Below are 25,160 nucleotides of genomic sequence, written 5' to 3' on the forward strand. Positions count from 1 at the left end.
GAGAGGAAGTACAGGAGGAGTCATATGCAGAAGGGATAATAAGATCTACAAGGTCCAGACGGTGAGCGGCAACTAGGCGGCAGTCATGGTGGGGGAGAGGGATTAACAAGGGCGCATAGTATCAGCAAAAATTGTTGAGGAAGGTACAGGAGCCCATGAAGAAATGGAGGACGAACTGGCGATGGGCATGGAAGACTCAGCAGATGAGTGAGAGCTTGCTCACATTTCGGTTGTGCGAGGTTGGGGGGAGAGGGCAGAGGAAGGAGGCACGATTCTCACCTCTCTGCCACCAACACACCAAGGACTTGGTCCTCCTGGATGCGCAAGACACATGAGCGCCTTCTTGCTGCACTACCTACAACATGACCCTCGGATTGTACGAATTCGAAGTAATGCTAACTACTGGGTTGCCACACTGTTAGATCCCTGGTACAAGACAAAATTTGGAGAAATAATTCCTGCCGTAGAAAGGGACGCACGTATACAGGAGTATCTGCAGAAGGTGCTACGGATTCTTAGATCTGCTTTTCCAGTAAACACCAGTGCTGCACAGAGTGAATCTCAACGCTTTGTCACGGATAGGAGGAAATGGTCTTTTACTTGTCCACATCTGAGGGACCGAGGGCTGGCTTCTGTGCTGAGATGGCATTGAGTACGGTGTCCCTGCAGAGTTGCACTTTTGGTCATATACCAAATGAGTTGAAAAAGGACAGATGCTGGTGGAAAGGGGAACAGTTGTGTTGGAAAGGGGAAAAAAGCATTTTATTGAAATGTTGCGGAGGCCAAATAACGTAATTATGGCATTCAATTATTTTTCTCATTTCGTTTGCCGATCAAATTAAGTTATTTTATATTTTGATAGATTAGACCTCTATGCAATACCAATATGTACATTTTTTTAATTGTTTTGTTTTTAATAGGGCAAAAGGTGGGAGACTTTAACTTTTGTGTTATTTTTTAAAAACTTTCTTTTCAATGTATTTACTTATTCCCTTAAAGGACTTAAAGCTGCAAACTAACAGACAATTATATAACAAATATTTCTGTATACTCCTTCTTCTAGACCTGTCCTCAGCATTTGACACGGTCAACCACTCCCTTCTACTATAGATCCTCTCTTTCCTTGATTTCAGAGATTTTGTTTTCTCCTAGATCTCCTCGTAGATTTCTAACCACACTTTTAGTGTCTCCCACTCCCACACAGCCCATAACCTCTTCATCCTACCCTCTCTCTGTTGGTGTCCCTCAAGGCTCTGTCCTGGGACCTTTGCTCTTCTCCATCTATGCCAGGGGTCTCAAACACATGGTCCATAGGCTTCTTATTGTGGCCCATGGGCCTGTAGACCCCGTGACAATCGCGGCTCAAGGTTTACTGGTCCGCATGCTGGTTGTCTTTGTGTGGCACCCTAAATCATTCAGTAAACTGCTGACAGCGGTGGCCCCGGGACCGGGACGCGATCATCATATGGTCTACGGGCCCACGGGGTGCAAAAAGCAGAAAAGAGGACACTAATGGAAAGGAGGACAGGTGAGAGGAATCTTTTTTTAAATTTGAATGGGAAGAATGTCACAATAGGGGACATTACTACTGGCACATTACTGCAAGTAGAGGACCAGCATGGACACATTACTACAAGGGGACAAGGATGGGGCATTACTACTAGGGGACAAAGATGTGGACATTACTACAGAATGGGGACATGTATGAGCACATTACTACAAAGAGACAAAGATGGGCACATTACTACAAGAATCATACATGATTACAGGATGGGGACAAGGATGAGGACATTATTATAAGGGGATAAGGATGGGCACATTTCTACTAAATGTGGACCAGGATGGACATCTAACTACAGAATGGGGACAAGGATGGGGACATTCCTACAAGGGGACAAGGATGGGGACAAGCATGGGAATATTAATACAAAGGGTCAATGATGGGGCACAATACTACACGAAGAGCACATTACTACAGAATGGGGACAAGGATGGGCACATTAATACAAAATAAGGACATTACTACAAGGGGACAAGGAAGGGTACATTGCTACAGAATGGTGACAAGGATGAATACATTACTACAGGATGGGGACATTACTACAAGGAGACAAAGATTGGCACATTAATACTGTTATGGTAATCAGACAAGCCACAGGCCACGTGCCCAGTAAATGCTTTGTCGACAGGAGAAAATGCCCGGGTATCATATTTATTGAAAAGTTTTAACATATAAGTCAATATACCCCAACATATATTGGTCAATCTTATCATGTAATGATTGGTTACACCCTTGTTTTATATCATACTGATTGGTTCATCTGGAATATCACGTAAATCAGAGACTGCCTGATTCATATAGATACCAAGATAATATTCTTGGCATGCTGCATGTTCAAGATGGTCTTTATCTCATCCTTCCATAGTCTAGAGACTTTTAATATCAACTTATGCACTTGTGGAACATGCAGAGTCATGCCTAATCACACCATGAGGGGCCAATCTTAAGATAAGGTCTTAATACATCATTTTATAGTTTAAAGTACATTACATTGAATATGGCCTTCACACAAGTCTGAATGTTATTCAGACTTATGTGAGGTGTAGCAAATTCAAACAGCAATAATATTATTAATAATAATAATAATAATAATAGCAGCAACAATCTGATCTTGTAAACCTGATTATTTCCTTAACACTACCTGGGGCAAGGATGTGGACATTACTATGAGATAGGGCACATTAGTAAAGATTGGGACAAGGATGGGTACATTACTATAGCATTGAGACAAGGATGGGCACATTACTACAGGATGGGAATATTACTACAAGGGGACAAGAATGGGCACATTAATATGGAATAGGGTCAAGGATGAGTACATTACTACAGGATGTGGCCAAGGATCGGATTGGCTCAGGATTGCCAAATCCATCTGAGATCACTGATCGGATTGTTGATCCTAGCCAATCTGATCGTCAATCTAAGGGGCACTTTGCACACTACGACATCGCAGGTGCGATGTCGGTGGGGTCATGTCGAAAGTGACGCACTTCCGGCGTCGCTCTCGACATCGTAGTGTGTAAATGCTAGATGATACGATAAACAAGCGCAAAAGCATCGTAATCGTATCATCGGTGTAGTGTCGGGGAATTCCATAATCACGCTGCTGCGATGGTACGATGTTGTTCCTCGCTCCTACGGCAGCACACATCGCTGTGTGTGAAGCCGTTGGAGCGAGGAACATCACCTTACCTGCTACCCGCAGCTCATGCCGACTATGCTGAAGGAAGGAGGTGGGCGGGATGTTTAAGTCCCGCTCTGCTCCGCCCCTCCGCTGCTATTTGCCGCCTGCCATGTGATGTCGCAGTGACGCCGCACGACCCGACCCCTTAATAAGGAGGCGGTTCGCCGACCATAGCGACGTTGCAGGGCAGGTGAGTGCATGTGAAGCTGCCGTAGCTGTGACGGGGGCGGGGAATATTGCGCTCGGCATCGCAAGCATCGTCTTGCGATGTCGTAGTGTGCAAAGTGCCCCTTAGTCTAACGCATTAGATTCAATGGGAGGCAAGAGTGATGTGTTGTAAAATGGTGTAGAGGGGCTGTAAAAGAAAGGAAATAAAAAATGGTTAAATTTTTACTGTGTCCCCGCGGTTGCAGCACTATTTCTGGGACCGACAATTATCCCTAATGCATATTCACATAGTCACTAACCATGATATACAAAGCCATGCACAACCTGTCTCCTCCCTACATCTGTGACCTAGTCTCCCGGTACCTACCTGCACGCAACCTCAGATCCTCACAAGATCTCCTTCTCTGCTCCTCCCTTATCTCCTCTTCCCACAATCGCGTACAAGATTTCTCCCATGCATCCCCCATACTCTGGAACGCTCTACCTCAGCACATCAGACTCTCCCCTACCGTGGAAATCTTCAAGAGGAACCTCAAGACCCACCTCTTCCAACAAGCCTACAACCTACAATAGCCCTCAGTCTAGTAGACCACTGCGCAACCAGCTCTGTCCTCACCTATCGTACCATCACCCATTCCCTGTAGACTGTGAGCCCTCGCGGGCAGGGTCCTCTCTCCTCCTGTACCAGTCTGTTATGTACTGTTAATGATTGTTGTACGTATACCCTTTCACTTATAAAGCGCCATGGAATAAATGGCGCTATAATAATAATAAATAATAATAATAATAATATTCAGTGCTTTTCCCTTCCACCGGCATCTCTCATTGGCTTCCGTTGGACCACACCCCCACCCTGTGAGGCAGCATCTGCGATTGGTTGGAAGCACAAATGCTGTCTGTGTCCTTATAATGGTGTAAAATAAATAAATAAAGCAATTGGTGTAGGGCCCCCCCTGTATATACCAGCAAAGATAAAGCCACAGCTACAGCCTGCAGCCCCAAGCCATGCACTTATCGTGGATGTGTATCAAAATAAGAGGAACTGGATGCGGCTTTATTTTTTTTTTTTAAATTATTTAAATAAATAAGTAATTTTTAAAAAACGACATGCCGTTACCCCAATTTTGATACCTAGCCAAGATAAAGCCCGACAGCTGGGGGCTAGTATTCTCAGGCTGGGCAGACACATGCTTATTGGCCTCCCAGCCTAAAAATAGCAGCCTGCAGCAGCCCAGGATTGCTACTTTCATTAGATATGACAATCCCAACACTTTACCTGGCTCATCCAGATTGCCCTAGTGCAGTGGCAATTGAGCTAATAAGGGGTTAATGTCAGCTCACAGCTGAACCTAAGTCCTAGATTAGTGATGAGTAGGGGTCTATGACACACCCCACCATTAATCCTATAGATAAAAATAAATAAACATAAACACAAAGAAAAATCTTTTTTTATTTTTTATGTATTTATTTATTTTTAAACTCCCTCTTTTACTAAATTATTAACCACCCAGATCCAATATAATCCACACGAGGTCCCACGATGATTTCAGCTCTGCTACATCTGAACTAACAGCGCATGGCCATAGAACATGACTGAATGCTGTGAGATTCATGCCGAGACTGAACTGCGGCGATCATCGGTGACATCACTCAGGTTAGTTGTGGTCACAGCTGCAAGTTCCCACCGCTCTCCACCTGTAACCGCAGGTAACCTGACCTCAGGGGACCTCAATGAACTCTCACTGAGTTCACAGACCTGCATCTCCTGGCAGAAAACTGTTTCTTTTGTCAAGAGATACAGATTTGGGGCTAAAATTTTTACACCATATTCCAGCAACCAATCCCTCCTGGCAAAAAAATGCATCACTACCATATGCGGTATGATATGGTAGTGCTGCAGTTTTTTTTCCAGGAGGTGTATATTGAGTGCAGGAATATGATGTAAAAATGTTAGCATCAAATCTGCATTTCTTGGCAAACAAACTGAACAAAGACAGTTTTGACGCCTTTTTGGTACAGTGTCCTTCCAGGAGGTGCAAATTCGGTGCTGAAATGTCTACACCAGATTTCAGCCCAAGATTTGCACCTCCTGGCACATACTGCAACGTTAAAACAGTTTTTTTGCATATTTTTGCCAAGAGATGTAGATTTGATGCTGAAAATTTAACACCATATTCCTTCACTAAAGCTACACCTCCTGAAAAAAAGCGCATACCTAACATAAATTTTCAACATAAAAGTGTGGGTCAATTATTATTCAACCCCTAGGTTTAATATTTTGTGGAATAACCATCGTTTGCAATTACAGCTAATAATCGTCTTTTATAAGACCTGATCAGGCCGGCACAGGTCTCTGGAGTTATCTTGGACCACTCCTCCATGCAGATCTTCTCCAAGTTATCTAGGTTCTTTGGGTGTCTCATGTGGACTTTAATCTTGACCTCCTTCCACAAGTTTTCAATTGGGTTAAGGTCAGGAGACTGACTAGGCCAGTGCAACACCTTGATTTTTTCCCTCTTGAACCAGGCCTTGGTTTTCTTGGCTGTGTGCTTTGGGTCGTTGTCTTGTTGGAAGATGAAATGACGAGCCATCTTAAGATCCTTGATGGAGGAGCGGAGGTTCTTGGCCAAAATCTCCAGGTAGGCCTGCTATCCATATTCCCATGGATGCGGACCAGATGGCCAGGCCCCTTGGCTGAGAAACAGCCCCACAGCATGATGCTGCCACTGCCATGCTTGACTGTAGGGATGGTATTCTTGGGGTCGTATGCAGTATCATCCAGTCTCCAAACGTCACGTGTGTGGTTGGCACCAAAGATCTCGATCTTGGTCTCATCAGACCAGAGAACCTTGAACCAGTCTGTCTCAGAGTCCTCCAAGTGATCACGAGAAAACTGTAGACGAGCTTTGACATGACGCTTTGAAAGTAAAAGGTACCTTACGGGCTCGTCTGGAACGGAGACCATTGCGGTGGAGTACGTTACTTATGGTATTAACTGAAACCAATGTCCCCACTGCCATGAGATCTTCCCGGAGCTCCTTCCTTGTTGTCCTTGGGTTAGCCTTGACTCTTCGGACAAGCCTGGCCTCGGCACGGGTGGAAACTTTCAAAGGCTGTCCAGGCCGTGGAAGGCTAACAGTAGTTCCATAAGCCTTCCACTTCCGGATGATGCTCCCAACAGTGGAGACAGGTAGCCCCAACTCCTTGGAAAGGGTTTTGTACCCCTTGCCAGCCTTGTGACCCTCCACGATCTTGTCTCTGATGGCCTTGGAATGCTCCTTTGTCTTTCCCATGTTGACCAAGTATGAGTGCTGTTCACAAGTTTGGGGAGGGTCTTAATTAGTCAGAAAAGGCTGAAAAAAGAGATAATTAATCCAAACATGTGAAGCTCATTGTTCTTTGTGCCTGAAATACTTCTTAATACTTTAGGGGAACCAAACAGAATTCTGGTGGATTGAGGGGTTGAATAATAAATGACACTCTGAATAAACTTTTCACAATTTAAAAAAAAAGAAATAACATTCTTTTTTGCTGCAGTGCATTTCACACTTCCAGGCTGATCTACAGTCCAAATGTCACAATGCCAAGTTAATTCCGAATGTGTAAACCTGCTAAATCTGCAGGGGGTTGAATACTACTTGTAGGCACTGATATATATATACATACACACACACACACATACATACACACTGCAGGGTCCGCTCTGGAGTGCTACTGGGGGCAGGTGAACGCTGCGGGCGGCAGTGTTTGATCTCCTGCTCCCGCTCATATAATATGCACAGCCGCTGTCCATCACCGTGGTGCTGAAACCGCACCACAGTGACGGGCTGGGGGAGCGGTGCATATTATATGAGCCTGCGCCCCACTGTGATAGTACATACCCCCCTGTGTTAGATAGGGCCCCCATGCTGCTGCTCATCCAAAAATAAAAAAGCTTTACTTACCCCCTCCAGCGTTTCTCCCCGGTGTCCTTGCTTCCACTGTGATCAGGCACGCAGAGATGATATCATTCTGCTGTGCCGATCACATGACCGGCACCAAGAACCAGGAAGTGGAGGAACAGAAGCACAGAGGGAGACAGAAGGGAGATCAGCGCTGGAGGAGGTAAGGAAAGAGTGTTTTATTTTACTATGGGCAGCAGCATGGGGGCGATATCTAACACAGGGGAACGTGTGCAATCCATAGGGGGCCATAGGCAGCACAAGGGAATGTGTGCAATCCATAGGGGGCCATAGGCAGCACAGGGTAATGTGTGCAATCCATAGGGGGCCATAGGCAGCACAGGGGACTGTGTGCAATCCATAGGGGGCCATAGGCAGCACAGGGGACTGTGTGCAATCCATAGGGGCCATAGGCAGCACAGGTGACTATCAATCCATAGGGGGCCAAAGGCAGCACAGGGGAACGTGTGCAATCCATAGGGGGCCAAAGGCAGCACAGGGGAACGTGTGCAATCCATAGGGGGCCATAGGCAGCACAGGGGACTGTGTGCAATCCATAGGCGGCCATAGGCAGCACAGGAGACTATTAATCCATAGGGGGCCAAAGGCAGCACAGGGGAACGTGTGCAATCCATAGGGGGCCAAAGGCAGCACAGGGGAACGTGTGCAATCCATAGGGGGCCATAGGTAGCACAGGAGAATGTGTGCCAGCACAAGGGGGCTATATGCAATATAAGGGGGCCATATCCAGATTAAGGGGCTAATTTTAGGATGGGGGACTATGAGGGACATATACCCTATATGATTTGTTAGATGGACACGGGCATTATAAGATGGACCCGATTTAACATTAAAAAAAAAATCTCTTTTCCTTCACCAAATTTGGGGGTGCGTCTTATAAATCAGGTGCGTCTTATAAAGCGAAAAATACGGTAAATTAATTATAAAATAAAAATGAAAAAGGGGGTAGATTATAAATAATGAAAAAAGGGGGAAAATATTTAAAAAAAAAAAAAAAAAAAAAAAGTAGAAGCAAAAAAATCCCACCAATAAATATGCACTGCAGTAATGCACAACCAGTCCTAATCACCACCATAACACACCTTCAATAGTGCCATTACCACTCTATAACCCACCTACCCCCAATTAGCATTTTAATACTCAATATCCCAAAACTATACCCAGTAATCCAACATCACTTGAAATTCGCAACATAACCAACCTTCCCATTACCACACAATATCCCGCCCACCCACTGAAATTTTAATTTTTAAAACCATGTTTTAAAAAAACCCCACCAGAAACCTAGGTTTTACAAAAACTCTACAGCTAAACAGACGTGAAATTAGGCAAACGACACTAATTGGTAAAAATATTATTTATTTTTTTTTAAACTTTTTAGAAAAAAAAAAAAGAGCGTAAAGCTCTTTATTTCAGCAAATGCAATAATGAAGCCATACAAAAAAAAAAAAAAAAAAAAGAAAGAAATGATAGACAATAAGTTTCAGCTTTTGCTCACCAAGCCAATCCCTTGTTCGCCCACGTATCTTGCTTCAGGGTCTTCAGTGTCTGCAGGGTCAGGGTCTCCAGCTTTTGCTGCTGGTATCCTGCTGGGTCAGCCTCTTTAGAAAGTTCAGAGAGCATGGTCTGGCTCTGAAATTGGGACTTCTATATATACCTCTTCACTACTTGGGAGTAAATCAAGATAATCGGCATGAAAAAAAAAAAAAAAAAAAAAAAAAAAAAAAAAAAAAAGACGGAATCCGTTAGCGGATTCCGCCGCTTAATGCATTGCGGCTGAATCTGCCACCATAGACCATCATTAAACATTTTGGCAGATTCCAACAGAATCCGTTAAGGTGCGCTATTTTAACGAGCAAGAAAACGCTACACGCAGCGTTCCCTCCACCCGACGCTGTGTCAAAATAACTGTGCAGAGTCATACAGCGGATGCAACACAGACACTTGCGTTACTGTGCGTCGTCCATACAAGTCTATGGAGAATAACGGAGTGCACTATTCTCCATAGCGGCGGATTGCGCTGAACATAAGTGTGAAAGCGGCCTTAGGCAAAAATGCATAAAACACCAAAAAAAACCCACATTTTAAACACAGAGTTGTGTCAAAAATGATTCAGTTTTTCAAAGCTTTTTATGCCAGATTACTGGAATAAAAGCTTTGATTAATCAGACACATAAGGTGAACATCACTGTGAGTTGGGTGTCAGACAAAAATGAGAAGCTACTGTTGGAGTACACTATTCAGTGTCCTAAAGGAGGCTGACTGAGTAGAATCTTCTGCTGAAAGTAGTGCTGCAGTGCCCAGAATTATGAGTGGCCAACACAACAACCTATGCTTATATTCTAATGCAGGGTCTCCTAATATATACAATCCTCATTTGGCTGATTATTTAATAAAAATAAAAAATCAATTACCAGTGGATTATTACCTGCAATCCCAAAATACTACCGTCCAGAATGGGGGTCTGTTCACCTTTCTCTCACCACTGCTTGAACTACTACAAGTAATCCTGTCTTATGTGGATATACAAGTGCCGCTCAATAAATTAGAATATAATAAAAAAGTTAATTTATTTCAGTAATTCAATACAAAAAGGGAAACGGATATATTATATAGAGTTATTACACACAGAGTGATCTATTTCAAGTGTTTAATTCTGTTAAAGTGGATGATTATGGCTTACAGCCAATGAATACCCAAAAGTCATTATTTCAGAAAATTATAATAATTACCACAAAACACCTGCAAAGGCTTCCAAAGCATTTAAGATGGTTGCTTAGTCTGGTTCAGTAGGCTACACAATCATGGGGAAGACTGCTGTCTTGACAGATGTCCAGAAGGCAGTCATTGACACACTCCACAAGGATGGTAAGCCACAAAAGGTCATTGCTAAAGAAGCTGGCTGTTCACAGAGTACTGTATCCAAGCATATTAATCGAAAGTTAAGTGGAAGGAAAAAATGTGGTAGAAAAAGGTGCACAAACAACCAGGATAACCATAGCCTTGATAGTTAAGAAAAGGCCATTTAAAAATATTGGGGATATTGACAAGGCGTGGACTGCTGCCGGAGTCAGTTCTTCAAGAGCCAACACACACACAGACAAATCCAATACATGGGCTACAACTGATGTATTCCTTAGGTCAAGCCGTTCATGACCAATAGACAATGCTAGAAGCATCTTACCTGGGCTAAGGAGAAAAAGAACTGGACTGATGCTCAGTGGTCCAAGGTGTTTTCAGATGAAAGTAAATTTTGCTTTTCCTTTGGAAATCAAGGTCCCAGAGTCTGGAGGAAGAGTGGACAGGCCACAATCCAAGCTGCTTGAGGTCTAGTGTGAAGTTTCCACAATCAGTGATGGTTTGGGGAGCCATGTCATCTGGTGGTGTAGGTACACTGCGTTTTATCAAGACCAAAATCAGCACAACCATCTACCAGGAAATTTTGAAGCACTTCATGGTTCCCTTTGCCAACAAGCTTTTTGGAGATGGAAATTTAATTTTCCAGCAGCACTTGGCACCTGTCCACACTGCCAAAAGCACCAGTACTTGGCTTAATAACCATAGTAACACTGTACTTGATTGACCAGCAAACTCGTCTGACCTAAACCCCATAGAAAATCTATGGGGTATTGTCAAGAGGACGAGGAGAGACATCAAATGCAGATGATATGAAGGCTTCCATAACACCTCAGCACTACCACAGGCTGATCGCCTCCATGCCACACCTCATTATAATAATAATAATAAAAAAGTTTATTTATATAGCGCCCACATATTCAGCAGCACTTTACAATCAGGTGGGGACTCGTACAGTAAAAAAAAAAAAAAGCACATAATTCAGCAGCTACAGTAGGAATGAAGGCCTTGCTTGAAAGCTTACAATCTATGGTGAAAGAGGGGGACACAAAAGGTGAAACACACTTGTAGTATCTGGTCCGGCCATCGTTATGCTAGTTTATTGGTTACATATAAAGATGAATGATCTGGTCATTAGACAGTGAAATTTTGGGTGCCCTTGCGTGATTTTGGTTGGATGTAGGATGTGAAGACAGAAATATGAGAGAGAATGTTATGAATAGCATTTAGAAGGTGGTACAGGGAAGAGTTAAGTTAGCAAGTAATGATGATAAGCTTGTCTGAAGAGATGTGTTTTTAATGTACGCTTAAAAACTTGGGGGCTGGATATTAGTCACATTCTTTGGGGTAGTGCATTCCAGAAAACTGGCGCGGCACGAGAAAGATCTTGGAGACGGAGGTGTGAGGTTTGTATTATAGAGGATGTTAGTCTAAGATCATTTGTGGAATGGAGGGGGCGGGTAGGATGATAGACAGAGATGAGGGATGAGATATATGGTGGTGCAGAGCTGTGGAGAGCTTTGTGGGTGAGGGATATGAGTTTATATTGCATTCTGTAGCTAATAGGTAGCCAGTGTAATGACTGGCACAAGGTAAACGCATCAGTGAAGCGGCTGGCCAGGAATATGACCCTGGCTGCTGCATTTAAGATGGATTGTAGAGGAGAAAGTTTGATCCGAGGGAGACCAAATCAGTAAAGAGTTGCAGTAATCCAGGCGGGAATGAATATTGATGCAGTAATTCACACAAAAGAAGCCCCGACCAAGTACTGAGTGCATTTACTGTACATACTTTTCAGTAGGACAACAATTCTGAGTTTAAAATATTTTTTTTCAGTTGGTTTTATATAATAATCTCATTTTCTGTGATAATGACTTTTGGGTTTTCATTGGCTGTAAGCCATAATCCTCAACATTAACAGAAAAACACTTAAAATAGATCCTTCTGTGTGTAATTTACTGTGTGTGTACTTTATATAATATATGTGTTTCCCTTTTTTTATTGAATTACTGAAATAAATTAACTTTTTCATGATATTGTAATTTATTGATGCACTTGTAGGTGGGGACTAAGGTGGGGAGAGGGTCTGGCTCGTTATCTTGGTAACTACACATTTTCCTTAATGAAAAGCCAATTTTGTAGTCCATTATAAAAAGATAAAGGACACAGCAGTTACATCTGGACAGAAAATCTATAATTTGCACTAAATAGGTTATTTAAGTGTTGTAGGTGAATTTGACCTTTTGTCAATTTTCTCGCACACCAGAGTGAAATGGTAACTTTGTCCATGAACTCCATGTGCTTCCATTAAATTAAATCTTGTAATAAGAATTTGATATGACTCCCCCCTCTACTTGATATTTACTTGACCAAAAATAGATGAAAAAAGTCACGTAAAGGTCATATTTCTAGATTATTCTAAATTGTGATATAAGTTGTGTCACTCCAGATCTAGCCAAGCTTAGAACTGTCGCTATACATAACATCTCAGGAATTAGTTTAAATTGATTACATTTGTAATTATATGTTTAATTATATCTTGTTAATATTTTGTAATATTAACACATTTTTAATGTTTAATTATACTTAACTTGAACAAACAGTTGTTAAATTAATATCAATAATATATATTTTTCAGGTATCAATAAATGAGTATGGAAAACACAGGAAAAAAAGAAGATAGAAGATTTGAAGTTTCTTAATTCATTATAGATTTTTGAAGAAAAATATCAGAATTCCACAATATTCTCTACTTTTGTCTCTAAGTATTACATTTATCCAGCTAAAAGAATAAATGTATTTAAGCCAAAGTCTAAATAACCTTTGTGATCTTCAAATGCCAGCAACTAATGTTCTTTGCATTTTTAACTGCTGATATTTCAACTTCTGCTTGTAAAAAAAGGGATAAAATTTCTAGTTATGCAATGTATGAACTGTCTGAAGGGTAAACAGATGGGGCAGCAGATTTATAAAAGTCCAGTAAGCAGATTAATCTAAGCACAAATGATGAAATTTAGGCCAGAAAGAGATGAATCTGCAATCATTTTTCTTTTAATAACTAAGAACGTTTTAACAGTTCTCGCAAGGGCAGATATGATAATATGAGACGGCTAAATATCACAAAATGCTTATGTATGCAGTCTACGTAGATGCAGCTGCTTCATACCTCTTTATTGCAATATGAAAATTCTTGATGGTCAAAAGAGTCCAATTTATAATTTCAGGTCCTGAAGGTATAAAGCACGCTTTACACGCTGTGACATCGCTAAAGCGACGTCATTGGGGTCATGGAATTCGTGACGCACATCTGGCCGATTTAGCGATGACGTTGCGTGTGACATCTACATGGGATCGAAAATCGTCGCAAACATGTGCAAAATCGCTAATCGGTGATATGCTCCCCTATTCCCAATTATCATTGCTGCTGCACGTACAATGTTGTTCATCGTTTCTGCGGCAGCACACATCGCTATGCGTGACACCACAGAAACGACGACCATCTCCTTACCTGCTTCCACCAGCAATGCAGAAGGAAGGAGGTTGGCGGGATGTTACGTCCCGCTCATCTCTGCCCCTCCGCTTCGATTGGGTGGCCGCTTAGTGATGTTGCTGTGACGCCGAACGAACCGCCCCCTTAGAAAGAAGGCGGTTCGCCGGTCACAGCGACATCGCTAGGCAGGTAAGTAGTGTGACGGGTCCAAGCAATGTTGTGCGCCATGGGCAGCGATTTTCCTGTGACGCACAAACGATGGGGGCGGGTACGCACACTAGCGATATCGGTAACGATATTGCAGCGTGTAAAGCGGCCTTTAGTCAAATTGTAACATTAAAGAGAACATGGACATGTTATCTCATTTACATATAGCATGTTATAGTGAAGGAGAATCTAAGTATATTGATATACAGTGGTGCTTGTACTTTTGCAACCCCCTTTAGAATTTTCCTAAAGCCTGCTTTACACGTTGCAATTTTGTATACGATATCATATACGATTTGCAACACCCCCATCGTATGTGCGGCACGTTCAATTTGTTGAACGTGCCGCACAAATGATTAACCCTCGTCACACGTACTTACCCGTCCATACGACCTCGCTGTGGGCGGCGAACGTCCACTTCCTGGAGTGGGAGGGCCGTTCGGCGTCACATCGACGTCACGTGGCAGCCGCCCAATAGAGTCGGAGGGGCGGAGATGAGCGGGACATAAACATCCCACCCACCTCCTTCCTTCCGCATTGTCAGCCGGGAGCTGCAGAACGCAGGTAAGATCTGTTCATCGTTCCCGGGGTGTCACACACTGCGATGTGTGCTACCTCGGGAACATTGAACAACCTGCCATTCAATGTTAAAGAAAGGTACGATGTGTATGCGATAAATGGATTTTCGTTCAATCGCAATCGCACGTACCTGTCACACCCTGCAATGTACCTTACAATGCTGGATGTGCATCACTTACGACGTGACCCCGCCGACACATTGTAAGATATATTGCAGTGTGTAAAGCGGGTTTTAGGCCTCCTTCACACATCCATGTCTCTGGTAAGTGTGGTGTCCGTTTCTGCACGTACCGGTGGCATGGACACACTTATACCCAATGGGTTTGCGCACGTCTGTTTTCACACTGCCCATGTGTAGCACACGCGTGTTCGTTTGATCCATGTGGCGACATGTCCGTTTTCTGCCAGCAGCACGTGTCACTCAAACTGCACAATAACGTGATCTGTGTGATATTAGTGTGACATGTACCAGAGAAAACAAATTTAATTTAAAAAGAAAAGTTTTATACTTACCTTTCTCCAGCCCTGCTGTCTCTGGAGCTGCCATCACTTGCTTCTGGACCTGCTCATTATGCTCATGAATATTCATTGCACTGACCGCAACCCCGGACGCAAGTTTGACAACAGTGCCAGAGAAAGCAGCACCAGAGACAGGTAAGTATACAAGTTCATGCCATCTGTGTGCTATCCGGACGTCACATGGATAGCCCACGAACAACACAAGAAGAACATACACACGGATAAACATACTGACCAGCCCCATGGACAGTCCATATGTGCATTAAATGCATGAACGTGTGAAAGAGGCCTTATACTGTATTTGTAAATGCTGTAGGTTTCGCTGTTTAAATTAAGCCACTAGAGGAAAATGTCGGCAGTCTTTTTCCTGAAGCAGCTTCACGATGGCTGTGTCATAGTGTTTAGCAATGTCTTTTCTCTGTACTTTACATTACAGTAGTCAGCAGTTTCCTAGCACAAGGTGCCTGAGGAATGAGCACTTGTTTCTTTTAACCACTTAATGGTTTAAAAACCCTGAAGTGGTTAAAAGAGGAAGCAAAACACTGCACATGTTCACAGCAATGCCATTTTTATATTGCTGTGGCCTATATTCATTTTTAACTGCAGTTTTGTAGAGCTTTTTCACGTGAGTTCAAGGTGGAATCAGCCTGAAAAAAAACCCATACAAGTGTACTTACTTCTGTGGTTTGTGCATGCTGTCTTTTTGGAGCAGAAAGTAAGTGCAATCTCCAAGTTTTTCAAAGAGTTCTGAGCTTTTAAGGAGTATTTAGAGACTTTCTGCCCAGTTTTTGCTCTGAAATCTCAACAAAAAGGCTCCATGTGTACACAGCCTCATGAAGCATTATTTGCTTTTTTTATTTGGCAGTATCTAGTGTTGAGAATTTTTTATTAGATGATGCACCTCCTATAAGTGGAATATGTACTTAGCCGATTGGAGTGCACACTTAACTCACTTTAATTGGCTGCTGCAAATCATTCTTCCTGATCAAGTAAAAAAAAAAAAATAAAATCGGATGTTCGGTATGCTGGGATGTACTAGCAGGAAAATAGGAGTATGCTGTAAATGTCTCGAAATTTTAATTCCAAAAACCAGGTAAGTATTGATGCATCAGTTTACTTATGTATCCAGCAAAATACACTAACCATTTTTAAGCTCCGGACTGTAGATATTCACCTGACAAAGACTATGGTCCAGAGCTAAGAAATGGTTAGTGTCTTTTGCTGTATTCATTAGTAACACTGGTCTACAAAAAAAAAAAAAAGAATTCTGGCATGGACTTTAAGAACAGTTTTAGAATAATTTGAGGGTGCTGAATTCAAATCTGATTTTATAATTTCTCAATCACATCACGTTTTTGCTCTATAGGTATATATCCCATTTTCATGAATACCATGAAAGATACAAGTAGTGTGTATATATAACATCAAGATTGTTCTAGAGGGGTTACAATATAATGTTCATGGGTGGTTAATTTGTGTTGATTTGAAAATGGTTAACTTTCTTTTGGGTCTGCAAGAAGGGTACGCAAAACACCCTTGTTTTCTGTGCTACTGGGACAGTAGAGCTACAGCAGAGCATTGGTGAAAACTGAATGACCTCAGCGACAGAGTTTGGCATCTGGCGATAAGAATGTCATCCATGATCCTCTAGTGGATAGGAAGAACATTGTCTTTCCTCCCTTGCACATAAAACTTGGATTGATGAAGTAGTTCGTCAAAGCTCTCAGTCACAGTGGAGAATGCTTTAACTATATATATTTTACTTTTCCTGGTCTTAGTGAAGAGAAGAAAAAGGCTGGAATATTTGATGGACCTCAAATAAGAACAGTTATGAGAGAACCAAATTTTATCACATCAATGAATGAGACAGAAGAAAGAGCTTTGAATACATTTAGTAATGTGGTGCAGAATTTTCTAGGGAATAAGAAAACAGACAACTATGAAGAGATTGTGGAAGAGCTACTAATGAGTCTGCGAAATCTTGGATGTAGAAGGAGTATCAAGATTCACTATTTACACAGCCATTTGGACTTTTTTCCAGAGAACCTTGGGGATGTGAGCGAGGAACAAGGGGAGCATTTTCATCAGGACATTAAAACAATTGAAGAACGGTATCAAGGCCGGTGGGACTCACATATGATGGCTGACTATTGCTGGAGCTTGATGAGAGACAACCCAGAAGCTGTACATCACAGATCAGCCAAGAAAAGAAAGTTCAAATAACTGCCATTTGCCATTCATCTGTGTGCCATATATATGTGTTATATTTTGTAGTTTAATTCTGTAAATATATTTGATTTGCTGTACATAGACTTTGTAATCTTTGTTATTCCTTGATTAAAAATATACAAAATGTAGTACCTAAAATCATGTGTTTTTATCATAAAACATTCGATATGAGTAATCTTCATCAAAAATTTAAAATCTCGAAATCGTTATGTGATAGCCAAAAACGGAGTTCATATTCGTAATCAGCAGGAATACTTGACTTATGATATGTTTTAAAATCTTTTACCAGAAAAATTGCGTTGACCAGTGTTAGCTATTGCATCTATAATTATTTGATACTTTGAATTAATCCTCCATTGATATTGATCAATGTGCACTCCTATACTCCAGCTAAAAAAAATTCAGTTTAGAGAGTTACTTTCAGGATCCATTTTGAGGGGATGTGCACAGGGAATCTTTTTGCTGAGTTTTGAAGCAAAAACTGCCTATTTTCACTTTGAAAACCTCTTAAAAACCTATAAAAAATGCCTAAAAAGAATGAACATATGCATGTCGATGAAAAAACAACATGCTGTCCGTATGTTCAGTTTTTTGTCACTTCTTTTGGCCCTCTTTATATATTCGTGTCTGGTACGTGTGACGTCTGTTTTCACATGTTCCGAAAACACGGGTACACGTAGACCGATTACAATCAATGAATTTGTGCACACATGCATGTTTTTCAATGAACCGTATGTCCATGTGAAGCATACATGTATTAGTTTGCTCCACACATAGACATGTCCGTTTTTCTCCGGCAGCACGGGTGTCACAAGGACCGCATGGACCACATACTGATGGGATCATTATAACACGTACCGGAGAAAACCACATTTCTGTGAAATAAAATTAATTTCTACACTCACCTTCTCCAGTACTTTACCAGCTTTTGCTGGTGATATGGTGTATCCTGATACACCATTTCACCAGCCACAGCGCTGCTGCGCTGGCTAAACCCAGGACCTTTATCCTCAAGGTATTCTCTACCAATGCTATTAATCCACTGAAATTTCCATATCCCAGGCACCTATCTTTAAGCAACTCTTGACTAAGACCCAGGCGGGGTCGAAACGTCAAATGACTTCACAGTCGCCTCAATAAATTTGAACATTTTTTTGCATCACAATCTATGAGTGCAGTTGTGCTGCCCCATGCCCGCAGCAGCCAGGCTGCTCGGATTTGGACCCGCTGTGTGGCTCGAGGGATCCTCCGGACCCGGGGGTCACGTTTACACGCCGAATGAAAAGGGGATGTAGTTGTATGGCTTTGGCCGTATTCGGTTCGTGACGCCACCCACGGTGTATGTAGTGAAGTGAGACACCACCGCTGCTGTTGTGGGATACCCGGGGGAGATGTAGTGGCAGCCGGATGTTAACCCCTCCATGGGTAGGGATGGTTGCCCCGGGGCCCAGTATCTCTGTGCAGGGTATGGTGATGGCAGGGGCTTGCGCGCCCGGATAGACCAGGGGATGTTTGGTTACTCACAATTAAATGTGAGTCTAGACCCCTAGGTGGGCGTTCCCTAACTGCCTGGTCCCGCCCACTGGTGTGCCTGTCTTGCCCTGACGGGTTGACTAGGGTTTCAGGTCGGCTGTATGGGACCTAGGTGAGGGAAGGTGTTATGCAAGGGCCTATTGTGTGACTAACTGGTTTGGCCAGGGCATCACATTCTCCCTTGGTTTAATACAAACCGTCCACGGGCTGTCCGACCACCAACATTTAACAGGAACTGAAAATAGAAAAAAGAACATTTTACAAGCATACTAACATTGAATACATTGTTGCTTTTCTTCCCTTACGGGAGGCACTTTACTTAAATGTTGCACATTTAAAACTGGGACGGGACGGATCGGGTCCTTCTCACCTCACCCCCAGCCAAAACAACCTGCCCCCTGGTGCCACCGCTAAGCAATGGTGCGCACCCCTTGCCCAAGTCCAGGACAGGTCCGGGTGTTGCCCTTACGGGCCAGGTAAAAAGTTCCTTACCCGGCTGTCTTTTTCAAGGGCCCCACGTTTAGGGGACCCCTGACCCGGAGGGTAGTCACCGTTTTTGGTGGTGACTGGGCCTCGGACGACACTACCGCAGGCCCTTCCTCCAACCAGCCTCTCTAGAGACTGCAGCAGGGTGAGAAGGTTAATCAGGGACTATTTTAAAACCTTTAAATACCGCTGCCGGAACAGCCTCCTCCTGCATTTTTCCCACGGGCCACCACCAGACAGCACGAGTCCCCAATGCCGCCTTCACTCACGAGCGGCACTGTCCAAAAGACTCCATCTTCAGCTGCCGATGGTGCGGGTAAGACTGCTCCTCCGGAACGGGTTCGTCCTCCACCTGAAGCTCTGACCCCCCATGGCCTCTTCACTTTTAACTTGCAGGGGTGAAGACGTTCAACAAGAACGAAGCGCTAAATTATTTAACTTCTCAATGGCCCTGCCACCACCCACCTGCTGTGCAGATGGCCTCGTCCAGAAACATGAGGACGTTCAACAGGGGTGGTAGGCATTTCAAACAGCAACTTGTAACTTTAAACTTGAAACATGTGGCGGGTTCCGGCCCCTTCAAGGCCGGGCATTCCCGGGGCATGCACAAGCAAAGTGCCCAGGCAGCTCACAGTGCCGACAGATTGGCACTATCATATCCCCGACAGCAGACGGGGATTCATCCTCGGAGGTGGACTCCACTTCTGCCTCGTACACCTCCAATGCATGATATGTATGGGACGATAAAGCCATCCGTTATCCATTCCCACCACATCGCGGGACATACGCAGCTGAGGCGTCGACACTGGAACTACTCATCTGTCTTCTCAGAGTCTGAGCTTGCGGCTAAGGGATCTTCTGGGTCAGGCGCCATCCCAGTTGCGGCCGGGCGGACTGCCGGAGCCGACATTCTTCCTGTGGCAGCAAGTTACTGCCAGCTGCTACACAGGGAGTAACTACCGGAGTCCAGGGGTCCACCGCTCCTGCGACCGGAGTGGAAGTTGCAGCTTGCTCACCTACTGCCTCGTTCGCGGGCACCGCTGCTCCAGAAGCAGGCGCAACTCCGCCATCAGGGTTAGGTGCAGACATCTTCCTGCTTCTCCCCCTTGGTCTTTTGCAAGCACTCCCAATGCTATTAATCCACTGAAATTTCCATATCCCAGGCACCTATCTTTAAGCAACTCTTGACTAAGACCCAGGCGGGGGTCGAAACGTCAAATGACTTCAGTCGCCTCAATAAATTTGAACATTTTTTTGCATCACAATCTATGAGTGCATTTGTGCCGCCCCACGCCTGCAGCAGCCGGGCTGCTCGGATCCGGACCCGCTGTGTGGCTGGAGGGATCTTCCGGACCCAGGGATCACGCAGACACGCCGAATGAAAAGGGGACGTAGTTGTACGGCTTTGGCCGTATTTGGTCCGTGACGCCACCCACGGTGTGTGTGGTGACGTGAGACACCACCGCTGCTGTTGTGGGATACCTGGGGGAGATGTAGTGGCAGCCGGATGTTAACCCCTCCGTGGGTAGGGATGGTTACCCCGGGGCCCAGTATCTCTGTGCAGGGTATGGTGATGGCAGGGGCTTGCGCGCCCGGATAGACCAGGGGATGTTTGGTTACTCACAATTAAATGAATCACACGAGTCTTTTGGTAAACCAAGGTGCTGGTGGCCGGCCACCGCGACCGGTTGTACCCTGGTCCCCACCCGGGCTGGTGGTCACCGTCTTTTCCTCTGCACTAGTGGTGGTTGTATGTTTAGACTTCCCGGTATGGAATGCGGGAGTCCGCTCCTGGCTTTCTGTGTGCCTGAGGAGCCATGCCCATCTGACGCTGACCCGTGGGATCTACAGGCCCTGGCGGTGGCCCTATCCCTCTCTGTGGGTGGTTGTTTACTTTTCGGGACTTTGGTTGGGACATGACCTGTAATCTTGTCCTCAATCGGTTGATCAGCTAGGCCGTTGGTTTTGGTCCTGGCTTCAGGGTCCGAGTACCCCCTCTGTGCACGATTTCCTGTCGGGTCTCCGGTGTCGGTACCGGCGGGCTCCAACCTTGTCCCGGTCCTTCTCGGATTTTCCCGTCTCCTGCTGACGGAAACCACCGTCTGCCACCTAGCCCAGGTACCTGGAGCTACACCTAGCTCCAGCCTCCACTCCTCTCAACTTGGACTACAACTTCATCTGTTTGTTTTCCCGCCCTGGGCTGTCTAGACCCCTAGGTGGGCGTTCCCTAACCGCCTGGTCCCACCCACTGGTGTGCCTCTCTTGCCCTGAGGGGGGGTGACTAGGGTTTCAGGTCAGTTGTATATGACCTAGGTGAGGGAAGGTGTTATGCGGGTGCCTATTGTGTGGCTACCTGGTTTGGCCAGGGCATCACACAGTGAATTTATGTTTATTCTATGGGCAGTTCACGCACAGATCCTGCCCGCTCTCTTAATAGAACATATAATACAAAGTTGTCAGTGACTGAGCTCCTGTGAAAATAACAGCAAAGCAGACAATGGACTCACTTTAGGGAATATATGCATACTTTATAAAAATATGCATACCGCTTAGTAACGTGTTTCCAGTAATATCACTACAACTGATTCCAGGAGGTCTGTTTACCCTGAAAAGGTTCAATACAACCTACTAGCCTTGCAGTGATTCCCTCCATTCCCTTTTCCAAGGTGCCTACAGACTCCTACATTAGGCCCTGATTATACAAGGCACACATCAGTCACATGTACTATTTCTCCCACAGCCAGTTATATCGCCCACAGCTCCTTGTATTGTCTTCATGTGCCCTATAAACAACTGATATGTTAATTTTGGAAAAGGCTACTTTCCGAAACATTGATTGAACAACATGTCCTACATTTATTTTTCTGTTTGAACACAATTAAAAAAGCACCTTTGGAAAGAAACATTTCTTCTCAAGTTTCCCATTTTTTCTTACTGAGTGCCGAAGTTTAACTTTGAATGGAAGAAGCTTGACACCGTCTCTGTCGTTTTCATCGAAAAAATGACGGAGGTAGTTTGGCCATTGGCCTGTGGATGATAGGCAGATGAAAAATCCAAAGCGACATGCAGCATCTTGCAGACAGCTCTCCAGAACCACACCATGAACTGGACCCCTCTAACAGACACAAAGTGAAGAGGAAGACCATATAGCCATAAAACATGCTGGCTGAATTGCTCAGCAAGAACTTTGGCAGAAGGTAACCCATTGAGTGCCGTGAAATGGGCAATTTTAGAAAATCTTTCCACCACGACCCAAATGATGGTACAATCAAAGGACTTTGTCAGGTCCGTGATAAAGTCCAACCTAATGTGTTCCCATGGAGCAGATGGCATCGGTAAAGTATGCAGAGGACCAGCAGGAAGTGTCTTTGGAATCTTATTCCGAGCACAAGAGGGACAAGATGAGATGAACTCCAGAATGTCCTGTCAGAATTTAAGCCACCAGTAATGCCGAGAGATAAGCTGTAGGGACGACTTCTGACCGACGTGACTTGCCAGTCTAGAGGAGTGATGCCACCAATGAACTCGTTCTCCATCAGCCTCTACAATGAACATTTTACCTGGGGGAACTTGGTGCACGTCAGCTGGGACCGCCATCAGCTTGGAAGGCTCTAGAATGTGCTGAGGCTCCTCCTGAACAGGAAAGACCAAGACAGCGCATTGGCCTTGAGTCGACATTCTTCATAGCAGGATGGAAATGCAGGATAAAGTCAAAGTGGGCGAAGAACAACGAACATTGGACCTGTCGTGGGTTCAACATCTGAGCCGACTGGAGATAAGACAGGTTCTTGTGGTTGGTGTAGATGATGACTAGATGCACTGACCCTACAAGCAAGTGTCACCACTCTTCCAGGGCTACCTTAATTGCCAGCAATTCTCGGTCGCCAATTGAGTACTTCCACTCCACTGGAGAGAAAGCCCTGAAAAAGAAGCCCCAGATGACTGTCTTACTCTCGGTTGTCTTCTGTGTAAGAACTGCACCGGCACTGGAGGAAAAAGGTATCCACCTTCAGGAAAAACTGCTTGCTGGTGTGTTGGGTCTATGCAGCACCGGAGCAGAAGCAAAGGCCAGTGTGAGCAACAAGAAAGAAAGAGTTTTCTGCTTCCGAGGTCCATATCTTCAGATTCTCCTCTTTGCGGGTCAGAGCTGGGATGGATCAGAGATGAAAAGTTCTGAATGAATTACCTGTAGTAATTGTCAAACCCCAGAAACCACTGGATAGCTTTCAGACTGCCTGGATGGGCTTCTTCAGTATGGCAGACACCGTGTCTGGGTCCATCTTCAGACCGGTATTGTAGACCATGTAGCCTAGGAAAAACAATGAGATCTGCTCGAGCATGCACTTCGAGCATAGAGGAGGTTCTCCCTCAACCTTTGAAGGACCAGACAAACATTCCTCCAATGTGTAGGCAGATCTGGAGAAAAGATGAGAATGTTGTTCAGGTACACTACTATACAGGTGTAAAGAAGATCATGGAATATATCATTCACGAATTCCTGGAAAACTGCAGGGGCATTATTCAGCCCGAAGGGCATCACTCAATATTCGTAGTGTCCATCATGAGTCTTTAAAGCCATCTTCCATTCATCATCTGACCAGATCGTATGTTCCCCGGAGATTGAGCTTAGAGAAGATCCTGGAGCCTCAAAAATCGATCAAACAGTTTGGGTATAAGAGTCAGCAGGTATTTATTCTTCACTGTGATTTTGTTCATCCCCCAGTAGTCAATACAAGGCCAAAGAAAGCCATCCTTTTTCTTAACAAAGCAGAATCCCACTTTGGCAGGAGAGGAGGACTTTTGGATGAAGCCTCGGGCCTGATTTTCTTTTACATATTCGGACATTGCATGGATCTCTGCCTGCAAAAAGGGGAAGATACGCCCTCGAGGAGGGGTCAACCTGGGTGGAAGGTCAATGGGGCAGTCATAGAGCCTATTTGGCGGTAGCATTTCAGCCTCCTTCTTGTCAAAGACATCGGCATAGGTCCAGCAGATGGATGGCAGGCTCAGGAGATAAACCGATGCTGCTGGCTGATGAGCAACATGAACTTGGCACTTATAATAGCAGTGCGCCCCCCACTGGAGTACATCTCCTGAATCCCAGTCCAATACTGGCTTGTGCGACCGAAGCCATGGTAACCCCAGCCGCAGAGCATGAGTTATCCTTGGCAGCATGTGAAAAGCAATCTTCTCTAAGTGCAACAATCCCACTTGCATTTCTTGGGTCTCGATTACAAACCGGATTGGCTCAGAAAGAGATCTCCCATCCACAGAGGAGATAGGGATGGGATTGGAAAGGCACTGGACTGGGATCTGATGACGATCCACCACAGACTGCAGGATGAAGTTCCCGGTGTAGCCGAAGTCAAGGAATTCATGCTCCATTAACTGGGTGGAACCACAGGATAGGGATACTGGGATGTGGATTAATGAAGAGGTCTTGACATGACCTAGGGTTGCCTCTCCAACGGACCCTAGGCTCAGTAGTTTCCCGGCTTCACAGGACAATCCTAAATCAAGAGCTTGACACTTCTGCAGGAGAAGCACTCTCCTGCTACTCACCGAGTCTAGTGGCGTAGCCTGAACTCTGCGACGCAGTCCAACTCCATAGGCTCATGCGGGGTAACTGTCCTGGTGGTATGAGGCAGCAAGGGTCGTTAAAAGGTGGGTGCCAATCGCGAGGTTCTCTTCTCCCTCTCTGGGGGTGGACATCTCTGGCTCGTTCCTGGATGTGTAGGTTAACACAGGTTGGCAAAGAAATCAGGTAATCCAGAGTGGAAGTCACATCCCGCCTAGCCAGTTAATCTTTAATTCTTCACAAAAACTTATTTGATAACTATATAAAGGACAATTGTAGGAACACAGAAGCCCCACCAAAATCACCTA

Source organism: Anomaloglossus baeobatrachus, chromosome 8 (genome assembly GCF_048569485.1).
Source record: "Anomaloglossus baeobatrachus isolate aAnoBae1 chromosome 8, aAnoBae1.hap1, whole genome shotgun sequence".
Classification (NCBI taxonomy): Eukaryota; Metazoa; Chordata; class Amphibia; order Anura; family Aromobatidae; genus Anomaloglossus; species Anomaloglossus baeobatrachus.